We start from the raw sequence: 252 nt of genomic DNA on the forward strand, positions 1-252 counted from the left end.
ATAACCGGTTTAGTTATAACTATGCTTTTGATATTTACAAGAAGTGAATTAATTTATAATTAAAATTTAGATTAGAATTGATAGATGGAATGAAATTATGTCTCACTTTAGAGAGATTGTATTATCTAGATAGAAAACCAATAAAATTTTACAGTCATGCTACATATTCATGTATCCATATATCCAAGTTGACCCAAGCCCAAATAGAGTCACCCGCATTAATGACGAGTGAAAACACGCGCCTGAAACCTT

The sequence above is a fragment of the Arachis ipaensis genome, chromosome B03 (genome assembly GCF_000816755.2).
Source record: "Arachis ipaensis cultivar K30076 chromosome B03, Araip1.1, whole genome shotgun sequence".
In the NCBI taxonomy this organism is placed as follows: domain Eukaryota; kingdom Viridiplantae; phylum Streptophyta; class Magnoliopsida; order Fabales; family Fabaceae; genus Arachis; species Arachis ipaensis.